Source organism: Coenobita brevimanus, chromosome 55 (genome assembly GCF_032717465.1).
Source record: "Coenobita brevimanus isolate Jiangsu-jjx chromosome 55, ASM3271746v2, whole genome shotgun sequence".
NCBI classification, from domain to species: Eukaryota; Metazoa; Arthropoda; class Malacostraca; order Decapoda; family Coenobitidae; genus Coenobita; species Coenobita brevimanus.
Window position 1 is genome coordinate 28,167,362 of NC_137008.1, and position 14,695 is coordinate 28,182,056.

The window sequence follows — 14,695 nt, forward strand, 5'->3', positions numbered from 1 at the left end:
TAAGTATTTTTAAAAACAAATATTGACACAAATTTATATAAAAAAGTAGAATGGAAACAAAAATTTAGTGAGATAAGGAGAATTCAATTATTGTTTTTGAAGCAATACTGTGTGGAATTTCTATGATAATAATAAACGAAATGGGGTACTGAAAGTAAGACTACTGTGTGGTACTGCAAAAATATTTAGTCACGCAAAAAATATGACAGCAAAGGATGTGGGAACTTTGGAAACAAAACAGAGGTACTTAGATTGGAAAGGTTACGCAGTGAAAGAGAGTTTAGTAAAACTATGATAGACAATTATGTTTTCTGTCACTGTTTGGGGTTTTTTGAAAAACATGAATTGCATCACCTAATTTGTGTTGATTTGATTAAAGAAGCACAATGCATCTCGGCGCCTGTATTGAAACGTAAAGGCAATGCAGCTGTTTGTTGTCATTCAACGCTAGCAGTTTTGTGAATGATATGAGAGTAGACAAGAGTCACAGGACAAATGCAATGTTACCATTCCTTACAGGCAGAAATACTCGCAGCCACAAAACTTTCCTAAGGGTAATACGAACTAAACCTGAAGGGAAGACAAAGAGCACATGCAGTCGTGATATTTACAGAAGAGCTAGTGGAGCCACTGGATGTGGCTTAGACGTCTGGTTCAAGTACTGCATTGACACTGTGAGGCCAACATTATCCCTAACTCTTTCACATGTAAGATCAGCAATTATTTTAGTAAACGGAGCCTAACTACTTGTACAATGGCAATATAAAAAAATATCAAGCAAAGTCCTTTGCACATACCTAAAATTGACATATGAGGAATGATTGTAAGAGAACACAGTGTATTATACTGATTCTTGGTATATTCTCATCAGAGAAGATAAATCAAGAGCCATAATACTGATGTGACAGTATGCAGAATCTCCTTATGCTGATTGCTGACTTCAGCCAATGTACCAGTGAAGCTGACATGGCAGGTTGCAATCCCCTTGTCTTGAATAAGGCGTTTAATGATATGTTTAGCTAAGATAAAGCAGCTAGTGTGTGTGTGTGTGTGTGTGTGTGTGTGTGTGTGTGTGTGTGTGTGTGTTCTTACCTTACCTAATTGTAATATCACAGGAAGGAGCCATGCTCATACTATCCCGTGTATCAAATCATTTTTATCATTGCCTACATATCCATAAATTTATGAATAGTTCTGCCACATGCTATTTCATTCGATAGTGCATTCCACCGATCCATTGTGCTATTTGGGAAACTAAATTATCTTATGTCTTTATCACATCTCTTTTTATGCTATTTTTTGCTGTGTCCTCTTGCTGATGCGTTCCCATAGTTATATACTCATTTTATGGTATTTTCTCTTTCCCTCTGATCCATTTATCCAGCATAATCATGTCTCCTCTTTTCCTTCTCTCTTGTAATGTTGGTAGGTTCAGTTATTCTAGTCTTTCTTCGTAGCTTAGATCCCTTAAGCTTGGTACCCATCTTGCACTTTTTCAATCTTATTTATGTGTTTTTTGAGATGTGGATTCCAGATTATTGATGCATACTCCAGGGTTGGTCTGATGAATGATATTATTATCTTTCTCAGCATATCTTCATTTATATATGTGAATGCTACTCTCTTATTAGCAATCAGTGTGTACTTGTTCCATACTGTACATTCTCACTGCTATGTTCAGCCGGAGATAGTCTGTTATTGATAATCACTCCCAGGTCCTTCTCCTTTTCTGATATGTGTAGGGTTAGGGCTAAACTTCCCAGCTTATAATCCCAGTCTGGTCTTTTTCCACTTTACCAACTTAATTACATGGCATTTCTCCACACTGAATTCCATTCGCCATCTATTGCTCCATTCATGAAGCTTATTTTATTCTGCTTGTAGTTCTCTGTGAGAGCCTGTGTTTGTAATTCTTTGTATTTTTGCATCACCAGCAAGCATATTTACAGTAGATAGCTTCCATTTTCATTGTTGCTGTCAGTGTCATTTATATATACTAAAAACATAATTGGTGCCAGCACTGAGCCCTGTGGAACTCCACCAGTCAGTTCTCTCCATGATGAGTAAATTCCTCTTAGTACTGTTCTCATTTCTTTTTTTCTGAGAAAATCGTGCATCCTACATTACAGATTAACTTGGATGCCTCCTTGATGGTACAGTTTCCATAAAAGTTTTTGGTACAGTACTCGGTCAAGTGCTTTCTTGAAACCTAAATAGACACTGTCCACCCATCCTCTTTTTTGTGGTGTTTCTGCAACTTTGCCATAGTAGCTTAATAGATCAGTAACACAGGATTTTCCCTTCCTAATACTGAACTGTCCTTCTGTCATTATATTGTTTTTTTCCAGATGGTTTAACCAGATTTATCTTATCAGCTTTTCTAGTATCTTACTAAAACACTGGTCAGGGATACTGGTCGGTAGTTGGGTGGATTCTGTCTATTTCCTTCCATGAATAGGGGAACAATGTTGGCTTTCTTCCAAATATCAGGTAGTTTACCATGACTTGTGGATTCCTTGAAAATTAATTATATAATCGTCCGTATAACTCTTCTGCACATTTATGTAGCACCCAATCTGAAATTTCGCCAGGAATATTTACTTTTCCTTTGTCTCCGGATGTAGCTGTAAAACAGCTTCGGTTGATCACTACTTTTTTTTTTAATGTTGTCCTCAAACAACATTAGAGTTTCTCTAATTATCCTTGTATAATCAATTGTTGCCTGTTTAAATTTGTTGTACGGTATACTTCTCACTATTATGTCTTCTGGATCTATTCCACAGCAAGTCCCTTTTCTCTTTTGATTTTTACATTCTGTATTAAACTTTTCTTTATCCTTATTTCTGTTCCTTTGTGCTGAGGGATATAATTTTGGACTCCTGTTTCATAAAATTCAAAGAATTGTCTATATAAAACATTTATATCTTGTCCTCTTAGCTCCTTCTCCCAATCTGTTTCTATGAAGTACTTCTTTAGTCATGATAGTTGCCCTTTCTGTAGTTTAGGTTCTTTTTGTAACTTTCATTAATGCGAACTACAACAAATGGAATCCTGAAGTCACAATTTGATACTGCATGGCCACTTTTGCTGAATGGTGGGTGATACATTATGTCGATATCATTCTATTGCCTATTAAATATAAGATCAAATAATATTGGATCTTCTAGTCCTCTTTTTCTGGTGTTTTCCTTACATGTTGAGAAAAACTCCTGTACAGCATCCAGAAGCTTTTGATCCCAACAGCCTTCATAGCTTCTTACATTGAGAATATTCCATTTTATATTTGTATTGAAACCTCCAGTTAATATAATTCCTTCAGATTTTTCATCCATTCTATGTAGTAGGCCTCTTAAACACTGAATTGTACTTATTGCCAGGTCTTCATAAACGCCTTCTTCCCAAGTGTTTGTTTTGAGTGGCACGTATAAATTTGCCACTATTATTTGTCCATGAGGTGTGTTGATCTCTACTGTAGTAAATTCTGTTTGTGAGGGCATATTTGGTTCTATCTCCTTGACTTATAGATACAAAAAGATGCACTGTGCGTGAAGACAATGTGTGTCTTTGAATAGAATATCATGATGCAGTAAGAAAATGAGAGTAGCAGTGAGTTTTTATGAAGTCAACTAGAAAGAGGGAGAGATATACCTAAAAACAATGATATTATATACGTGAATAAGTACAATAGGAGGAAAAAACAAGAGTGGGCAAGTGCAGGTGGGGAAGGAGAGATAAGACGAAAAGTACAGAACATAAAACGTTTGGGCGAGAGGACCACAGGAGAGAAGAGAATGGAGGGAAGGAAAGCATAAGGGAAAGACCTGATGGCGTGGAGAGAGAGAGAGAGAGAGAGAGAGAGAGAGAGAGAGAGAGAGAGAGAGAGAGAGAGAGGCTAGTTACAAGGATAAGAATTACGGTAAATGAAGTGTGATGATAACTGGGAAGGAGCTTGGAGAAACCAGGGAATGGCTGGATGTTGCCTGTGGTGATGCAACTGGCAAGGCTGATACGCAAAAGATGGCTGCCTGAGGAACAATATATCTTTCTATCTATACACCTAAGTTGCTCCCCCCCCAAAAAAAAGAAAGGGGAGTAGCCGAGACAGGACGACACAATTTCAATTTACTCATCCACACACACACACTTGTTCAAATCTTAGCCCCAACGGGAGAAGGGATAGATCTCCACAGCACTACACTGCACGAGGGTCAATTGCGCAGTGCAATCTGCGACATCCACAGCAGGGCCCGACAGCAGAGCTGGTTTACTCCTGCCACATCATAATGCACCCATCCCTTTACCAGCACCTGACTTAATCAGCTGATTAGATCAAATGCAGAAGAATATCCCCTCGGGGCCGTGTCACTATTTATTAATTTACAATTTCTCGCCAGTCATCCCTATCACGCGCAGCCACTCTTCCATACAGGCATCCGTCTCGCATCTAACGCTCTCTTCACACTGATCATCCATCCTACTCGTGGTCTTCCTGTCAGCCTTACACTTCTCACATCCATTCCAGTTATCTTTTTCACCAATTCCTCCACATCCATTCTCTCCATGTGCCCAAACCATCGCAACACCCTCTGTTCATCTCGATCAACCATCTCCCGCATTATTTCAGTTCTTATTTCACACTTCATTTCTCACTCGATCCACACGCGTCACTCCACATATACTCATCAGACACCTCATCTCCATTACATTCAAACTCTTCCTCTCTGCTACATCCATATTCTATGTTTCAACCCCATATAATGCTATCGTTACCACTACACCCTCATACAGCATTCTCTTTACACCCATTACAAGTGAAAGACATCTAAACACTTTTTTCCATTCCTCCCAGCACCTTTCCTACTTCATTCATTCTTATCTTCACCTGTATATATATTCTCCCATCCACAGCAACGTGTGATCCTAAGTACTTAACACACTCTGCCTCCTCGAGCAACTCACCATTTGAAACTGCATTCATCCTCCTACCAGCTACCAACCTAGTACACTTGATCACTTTACTCTTATTCACATTTACTTTCAACTTCCTCCTTTCACACACACTTCCAAGCTCTTCTACCAACTGTCTCAATCTCTCCTCCGAATCAGCCACCAGTGCAGTATCATCCGCAAACAGCAGCTGATTCGGATTACACTCTCTACCAACAACATTCACCAGACTCTCGCATTCACTTCCCTTACAACGCCATCCACATAAATATTAAACAACCATGGCGACATCGCACAGAGGTATGCTGACTGAGAACACTGGAAGGGAGAGAGGGAGGTTTAAAAGATTAGGAGAAAGGATTAAAGGCAAACTTAGAGCTTTGCAAAGTACCAAAGGAAGAGAAGACTGGGAAGGAAAGCGTAAAAAAGCTGAAGAAGTGTGAGGATATTGTGGTATATTAGAGAGAGACAGTGCACCATTTTAACAATCCAAACACAAATATAACGATGAGATGATCGGAAAATAAGTCAAAATTGAGAACCTAAGCGAAATTAAATGAAGTTGATACAGAAAAATAGAGAACAAAGTTAAAGCATAAGAGGAAAATAGTCCTGGATATTGCAGAGAACAGGCAGGGAGATGAAGGAAAAGAGAAATGAGAGCACAAACAATTTTTTAGAAATGGACATGGCAAAGACTAGGAACGGGTAAATACAAGTATAACATCATGCAAAATTAAAAACAGAAGGGTGAACAAAAAAGGCTGAGAGGAGAGGAGAAGATATTTTGCGCGTAAAACAATGAAAACCAAGAGTATGGAAGGGTCCATGGCTGACCATGAGAAGAGAATGAAGTGCTGGAATGAGGCGCAGGGGACGCAGGTGAGATTATGGTGATGCAGAGGATAACGCTTGGGATAAGCGAGTGGGTAATGCTAGGGGTAGGAGGGTACAGTAGACGAGACAGGAAGGAAAGATGGGTGAGCTAGAGAAGATGGGTGAGTGTAGCAGTGATGATGACTGGATATGTCAGTGAATCACGGTGGTGAAGGTGTATGAAGAAGTATAAAGAAGTATAAAGGAGTATAAGGGAAAGCAAACACCAACAGACCTTCTGGTCCTTTCGAGGCTGTTTGTTACAGAGTAGACTATGACTACAAGATCTAACTCTACATGCTGAAGGATAAGGATAATAAAGCAAGAAGGCTCCCCCCACCTCCAAACCCTCCAGTTAAAACTGGCAAGAAAAAGTGAGAAAAACCACCATGCAGCATGGAAAAACTGACATGGAAATTTCATAGGAAAAACTGAAAAGGAAAAGCTACATTCTATAATACATTGTCTATAAGCTACCAGTATGAATAACCTGAAAGAGAAAGTAGTAAAGTACAATGAATAATCGAATAAATAAATAACTAATGCATGTCACTATGTACGGGTACGTTAAGTCTGCAGACACAGTGTGGAAATTGCACAGTGTGGATATTCAGGGGTGGTGCGGCAGCCTTGCCTGGCGCTATTAAGGTAGGCAGCAGTCAATCAGGCCCCAGTTCCATTCATTCCACTGAGACCAGGAACTTTCCCATGCGGGACAAGCAAAAAGTCACCTCCTGAAGCAATGACCCCTGGTACATTAAAAAAATTCCGATGGTGGCCACGTAACTAACAGGGACACTCATTGATCCACAGCCCATCACAGGTCGAAAGTATAGGTAGTGACCGTTAACTCAGGGCTATCTGTGCATATACTATATTTGCATTTAATAAATTGATCCAGGCTCTAAAAAACTAAAATAAAATAAAATAGAAAATTATACATACACTACTGTTTTTTTCAGGAGTAAACATTTTAAGCTGGGGATTGGATGCCAAATACTTATCCAGGCGACCTTTAAAGGTTTGTACTGTATTACAATTTATCACGTTGGAGGGCAATTTATTCCATATATTTACAACTCTGTTGAAGAAGAAATGCTTAGCTTCATGCGACTGGAATTGTTTGCCAATTATTCTATACCCATTGCCTCTAGTGTAATTCGAGTGATCAACTGTGAAGTATTTATTGACAGCCATGTTATCGTGTCCTTTGATTATCTTGAATACTTGAATTAGATCTCCTCGTATCCTCCGTTTTGTTAGGGTAAAGAGATTCAGGGCTTCTAAACGTTCCTCGTACGGTTTATTTCTCAATCTAGGTATCATCTTTGTCATCCTTCGCTGCACTCTTTCAAGCTTTTCCATATCCTTTTTATAATACAGTGACCAAAATTGAATGCAATACTCCAAGTGCGGGTGTACTAAGGAATTATACAAAGTGAGGATGATATTATCGGATTTATATTCAAATGCTCAGCCTATGAAGCCAATCAATTTATTGTTTTTTTTCACGGGTTCTGTACATTGTTTGCTTGGTTACAAATCATTTGTTATTATAACTCCTAAGTCTTTTTCATGGTTTACCCTATCAAGTTGGACATTACTCATGCTATAACTTGCTCTTACATTTTTACTGCCAATGTTTAACACTTTGCATTTATTATATTGAAATCCATTTGCCAGACTTGGGCCCAGTTAAACAATTGATCAAGATCTCTCTGAATTGCATGTCTTTGCAGTGCTGTATCTGCTCTGTTACCTATTTTAGTATCATCAGCAAATATTGAAATCTTACAACACAATCCATCGTCAATATCATTTACATATATTAAGAAAAGAATAGGAGCTAACACTGAACCCTGCAGCACTCCACTTGTAACGTTTATCCAATATGACTCTTTTCCATTTATTACAACTCTGCTTTCGTCCGGTGAGCCAATCTTCTACCCACCCGAGAACACTGCCGCTGAAACCATGTGCCTTTAGCTTCTGAAGGAGTCTATTGTGTGGAACTTTGTAAAAAGCCTTTTGAAATTCGAGGTATACCACATCAACAGATTTAGTCTCGTCATACATGTTCAGTATGTCATTGAAAAAGTCCAGCAGGTTCGTGAGGCAAGAGCGATTATTACGAAAACCATGTTGCAAATCTTTTGAGATTGTTTGTTTCTAAGTGTTTTACAAACTTGTCTCTGATAATAGTTTCAGCAATTTGCAAACCACCGATGTTAAACTAATTGGGCGGTAGTTTTCTGCTTGGGCTCTGTTGCCCTTTTTGAATATTGGGGTTACGTTAGCAAACTTTCATTTATGTGGCACCTTACTGCTCATAAGTGATAAGTTAAAAAGTTCAGCTAAAGGCTTTGATATTTCATTCTGTAGTTCATTCAATACACGTGGCGATATTTTGTCCGGTCCTGGTGCTTTATTCTCTTTTAATTTGTTTATTGCAAGCAGTACGTCGCGATCGCTATCTGTAATGTCAGTGATTATGTTGCCCTCTTTATAGGAATGGGGGAAACAGTAGGAATTGTATGTTTATTTTCTGTTGTAAATACTGACACGAAGAAAGTATTAAGAATATTCGCTATCATAGTTTCATCATCAATGTGCTCTCTGTTATCTGTGACTAAGGGACCAATTGATGGAGTTATTAGCTTTTTGCTTCTTATGTAACTGAAAAAGTCTTTGGGATTTTATTTACTGATACTTGCAATTGTGTCTCAGGGTTTTTCTCACTGCGTTTAATTAATTTTTTGGCTTTTCGTCGAAGGGCATCGTATTTATTTTTACCATTTTGACTCTTTGTGGTATTATAAGTCTTATATGCAAGATTTTTTGCTTCAAGACAATGTTTAATGTTGGAGTTCCACCATTTGGGTTTAGAATTTTGGGGGGGCCTTCTGTTGCGCATTGGAATACATAATCTGATGGCACTGCTGAGAGTTTCTGTAAAGTAATTCCAAGCGTCATTGATATCTAAAGTTTCGAGTGGGATGCCAGTCACCTGCACCTGCAATTGCCTTTAATTTCTTAAAATTTGCTCTCTTAAAGTCGGGCACTTTCTCACAACTTGCCTTGACACTATCCTCACTGAATTTAATGTTAAATGTAACTGTGCAATGATCACTTGTACTAAATTCTTCTCCTACAATAACATTACTCACTACATTTTCTGCTGTAGCTAAGACAAGATCTAGGATGTTAGCTCCACGTATCGGATAATTTACAAATTGATACAGAGAACTTTCCTGCAAGTTTGTATATGGGTATAACACTGTGTGTCAGGATAGGGCTTCTTCCCATTTTGGAACTGGTAAATTAAAGTAACCAAATAATACAATGCTTTGCATACAAAATAGTTCGGCAATTTGATTGTAGATTTCATCATATATGTTGACTGACTGACCAGGTGGACAATAAATTACCCCAAGAGTGATTTTATGACAAGATTCATTTCTAAGCTGAATATAAATAGTGTCGATGTTTTCAATACATGGCTTGGTAATTTCAACTGCATGAAATCCTTATTTAACATATAACAACACACCGCCCCCTGCTCGATTCTTCCTTTCACTACTGAAATTGTGATACCCTTGTAAATTAAACTCTGCTAGAAAATCACTCTGCTCAATATTTAGCCACGATTCTTTTACTCCAATTACATCATAATCTTCGGGAAAGGCAAGGGCCTCTAAATCAGAAAATTTATTACGTACACTACGAGCATTTGCAAGGATTGCTTTAATGTGCTTTCCTTTCTGATGTGGGGAACTTCCATTATTTATTGATTTATCAGATCGTATGACATCTACTTTTGCCTCCCGTGATGCTTGTTTTTTCTCTAAATAAAACTTACGGCATCATTAAGCAAACGACCGAGACGGGCAGAACCTACGGTATTCAAGTGTTGTCCATCATTCGTAAATAGTGTACGCTGCTCGTAAAATTGGTTCCACGTGTCGATGAACTGAACTCCTTCCTGTAAGCAAAGTGACTTGACTCTGTTATTAATACTAAATGCTCTGCTGAAGAAGGCATTCCCTGCATTAATCCTTGGTAGTATGCCTGAAATTAAAATTTGGCTAGTTTTCTCCTTGTAGCGTCGGATCATCTTCCTGTACTTCTCCATCAGCTCCTCTGATCGGGTTCGCATGACGTCGTTGGTACCTGTATGAATGATAACAAGGCTGTCATTTTCCGCATTCTCAAAAACGTCATCCACAGCCTCTGTTACGTCATCTACTCCCGCACCTGGAATACAAAAACGCTTTTATTTAGAGGGTGCCCGGCCGCAAAATTCCACCAACTGACCACGGATGATGGAGTCCCCCACAACCCGTGCCTCATGGGGCTCTTCCTCTACTTCTGTGAGAATCTGAAACTTGTTGTATGTTGTTACTGGAATGATGCTTCTTTTCCTTGCAAGCCTTGCACCATTCTGCACTAGCTGGAACTCATTCTGTACGGTGGGGGAAGTAACTACAGCAGGAGGAGGATGGTCAACCTGGACTGCAGTTGGCCTAGCAGTGACATTGTCGTCTGCAGTGTGTCCGACATTACTCGCAATGAAAAAGGAGCGAGCAGAATAACTGATGCAGGGATTAGCAGGCTGAAGTAAGGCAGGGTAAGTGCGAGTGGCGCGGCAAGAGGAGGAGAGTGAAGCAGAAAGAGCATATTGGCCGAGGCAGGAGAAAGAGGGTTGGAGAGGCAGCAGGAGGAAAGAGGAAAGGTGGGGCGAATGACAGTGAATGACGGAGGGGAGACGAAGGCGGTATGACAAAGCGATGGCTGTTAAGCAACATGTCAAGAGCTGACGTTGACAATTTATGTATATATTATGACGACACAAATTAGAAATTCCAGCAGTGTGCCTGGTTATGAAATGATGATGCCATCATTATCATCACCATCATCATCATCATCATAACTGTCTTCTTCAGTAAGACGAGGGGGAAAGTTCAAGAAACAGGTATTATAATTCAAAGAATACAGTGAAACTAACATCAGTGTACTCAGTCAAATTATTCACTCTTCACAATGAAGCGTATGATTTTCTTGCCTCCTTCCCTTAAACGAATCCATTGACATTACTGTACACTTTAAAAGGATTGTCGTTGAGTAAGCCCGGCCGGCCTGGCCGAGCAGGCCTATAGTGCCAGAGGCGAGCAACAACTGCAGGGTTGTCCCGTGCACTGAGCCGATGTTTCCTTTCGGGAGACAGACGGGAAAACAATGGACGTTTGGTTACAGGATGGATGCCGAATTTGCGACTCTCCACCCAGTAACAATGGCACCACAGTTGGATGCATATCACCCCGCGATTTAGTTATTCAATTACCACCCAGCGTAATAAGTAGTTTTCGAGGTTACAAGAAACCGTTAGACTTATTACTCAGTGTCGAGCCGCCTGAAGTTGAACGAGGAATTATAAAAATTGACAGGAAAGATGAAGAAATAGATAGAGAGGGGGGCAGATGCCGAAAAAGTATGATGGTAGTGAGAGAAGAAATTTGCAACAGTGTACCGGATGGGTGGATGGTGGTTACCATTACGTACCATTACTCCACCAATGTAAGCTGCTTTACTAAATACCATCAAGACATATATGAAGATATTTATCTCCCATTACTAATGAAAACTGAAAAAAGAAAACATGTTGCACTGCTTCACAGAACAGATAACAGATAACAGTGCCGAACGTGGTATCTGGGTGGCAAACCAGAGATGGAGGGAGACGAAGAGGCAGGCAGAGTGTAGTATGGCAAGATGAGGTTAAGGAATTTGCTGGGATAAGGTGGAGGAAGCTAAGAAACAATACGACAGAATGAAAAAAATAATGGGGGTGACCTTTTTCCTGCGTGGGTTGACTCACACTGCTCTCTCTCTCTCTCTCTCTCTCTCTCTCTCTCTCTCTCTCTCTCTCTCATTTCTGAATTGTATTATCTACATGATTATAATTCCAGTTCCTCTCTCTGTGAGTGCGGGGGGAACTTGCTGAGTCATCCTGCTGCTACTGAGACAATGCATTGGATGGGCGTTTGGGTGGGGTGAAAATAGGTACACAGGGAAAGTAGGTCCATTGAAGGAAAAGGTCCTGCAATCCATGGTGGGGATGTGTCCCTCCGTGGAATATGGACATCCTCCCATGAGGGAAAGTTGGTTCATGATAAAATAGTTAAGTACGTCATAAAGTGTTCACGTCTATGGGGGAACGAGTAGGTAGCCCAGTGAAGAAAAAAAGTAGGCCCATTCTTTCAGAAGAAGGTTCTTTTACATGACAAGGTGCTGGGAAAATTTTAGGTTTAACGAATGTGTTTAAATTGATTATGGGAGCAAATGAATATAGGTTATATAAAAGTAAAATGCATATAAATTTACTTTAATAAAAAGAAACTTGCTTCAGGACATAAGTAGGGACTTGTGAAATTATTATGTTTTGCATATTACATGACAACTTATTCTATCTGCTCCTCGTTGTACAGTCACAGGAAAAGTTGTACGTCGCCCACACCCACACCATCCCACACACAAATAATAATAACAGTAATGAAGATAATTATATTCATCATCACCATCATTGTCGTCGAATCTGTGTAGTCAACGCCATCGGCCTGTTCATTGTACCAACAAATACATACATTGTATTAATACTAGGAAGCATGAAACAGATGCAGTGCATTACAACGAATAGCATTTAACCAAAGGCATTTGATCATCACAGTCTAGGTTAAAGTACGCTTTATTAGATTTTGTAAGACGCCAGACACTTGGTAATACATTAAAATTTTACTTTGGCAGTGTCCTTCATTCGTCGGATGGCCACATTCCTTGAAGTATTATAATTGTTGAGCCCTTAATAAACCAAAGCCATCACAGTACTATTTTTTTTCCATCTGGAATTTCAGCCAAACTGTAGTAGCAAAGGGTAAATATAAAAGTCGGGAAAAATAAGCAGACTGAGGCAAAACACACACACACACACACACACACACACACACACATGGGAAGGGGGGGGATGTCATAATGATCGATTATGTAAACTCCTGTGACTGCCCAACAGTAATTAATCATTCATTTCGAAACTGAAATATTGCCTCATGGTTGAAGGATTCTGCCAAACGCACGATTAGTCACAAATCAATATCCATTTGTGGTGTGAAAGAACTTTATTCAGAGGCCTTGACTGCGAGTTTTTATCGACGATTTAATTATTCCAGCTTCTATTTGCTCTCCATCCCCCCTTTTGCTGTCACATTTTAGCCTAGCAAGCTCCAGTTTTTTTTTTTTTTAATAGATAATGAATGAAGGAAGGAAAAACAAAGGGAAAAAAAATAAGTCCATGTGCGTTAAGGCATCCTCCATTCATAAAATATTTTTAACAACTGGATTTGAATTGAAGTGGATTAAATGTTTGTGGGAAACAACTCCCAGGAAGTGAATTCCACAGAGTAATAGTTCTGGGGATAAATGAATTTTAATAAGCAGAGGTTCTGCAATGCGGGGGAGAGAGTGTGAGTTCATGGGCTCTCCCAGCTGCCCGAGTATTTCGGGAGAAAATGTGAAGGGGAGGAACAATTGAAGCCAGTTCGTTAAAACACTTACGGTAAAAATATCGATAAAATAATGCTAAAGAAGCAACATCTCTACGCAGTGATAATGAAGGAAGGTCCTGTGTGATGGCAAGATTATTGATTAATATAATGGCTTTATTTTGAAGTTTGTCCAACTGCCTCAATGTAACCCCTCCACATCCACTCCACAGCGGTGAACAGTATTCGATCTGAGAACGCACATGACTTTTGTATATTGTGGCCATCTGCTCGTCAGTGAAAAACTCACGAACACTGTACATAAGTCCCATTTTTTTGGAAGCATTTTTAGCCAGGGATTTAACATAAGCTGTCCAGCTTAGGTTGGGGTTTAGAGTAACACCTAGGATATCAATTGTAGTGGATATGGGAATATTAACATCATTTAAAATTGTGAGAATCTGAGGGATTTCTTTCTGTTGGAGAAATTAATGTATTTAGTTTTCTGAGCATTAAATGAGGCTAGATTTGTTTGTCCCCATTGAATAATTTTTAGAAAGGTCCTGGTTCAGAGAAATTGCTGTGTTTATGTGGGAATTTATAATATCAAATTGTGTAAAGGAGGTACTAAATGTAAAAGAACTATGAAAGATCGAGTCCTCAGCATAAGAGTGTATTGGGTTGTGAGTGACAGATAGGTCATTTATATGAATGAGAAAGAGGGTTGGCGACAAAACTAATCCCTGAGGTACACCAGCATTTATGGAATGAAACTGAGAATAAACACCATCTACCATGACCCGTATTTGTCTATTATGAAGGTAAGAAAAAATTAAAGGAACCAGTGATGCAAGGCCATAGTGTGACATCTTAGACAATAAGGCCCGGTACCATACTTTGTCAAATGCTTTTGATATGTCTAGTGCTATTGTGTGTGTTTCACCGTGTTGGTCTATTGTTTTGTTAAACTGATGGGTAAGAAGGCAAAAAATGTCTACAGTTGAACGATCTTGTCTAAATCCATACTGCCGATCATTGATTAATTTATTGATTTCTAGATGCTTGATTATGTGTTTGGTAATTAGCGTCTCAAAAACTTTACCGAGAATGGAAGTTATTGCAATTGGTCTATAGTTTGATGGATCAGAAGTTGCCCCCTTTTTAGGAACAGGATGATATTTGCCTCTTTCCAAGAGGCTGGAAAACTTGAGGTACGGATGCATAAGCGGAAAAATTTTGCCAATACGTGAGCCAACACTGAGGAGCAATTTTTAAGTACTATTGAAGGAATTTCGTCTAGACCAGTAGCTTTGTCTGCGGAGAGATTCTGTAATACAGCT